The following is a 234-nucleotide window of genomic DNA, read 5'->3' as shown; positions in this document are numbered from 1 at the left end:
TTTGATTACTGACCAATCATGAAATACAAACCTCGTTTTTGAACCTAATAAAAAAAAAAAATTCTTAGATTCTTTGCCCTCAAACCCCATGTTATCGCTATTATTTGAATATGCCTCTAATTACCTATTTTTCAATTAAATATAGAAAGGCACAGCAAAAAGGGTAAAGGGAAGGGAAGGTTTAAATGTGCCACACATCAAAAGTGTTACAGGTTTAGAATAGCATGATACTGA

This window comes from Penaeus monodon, chromosome 31, assembly GCF_015228065.2.
Source record: "Penaeus monodon isolate SGIC_2016 chromosome 31, NSTDA_Pmon_1, whole genome shotgun sequence".
NCBI lineage: Eukaryota > Metazoa > Arthropoda > Malacostraca > Decapoda > Penaeidae > Penaeus > Penaeus monodon.
Note: the sequence above shows the minus strand (reverse complement) of the source record.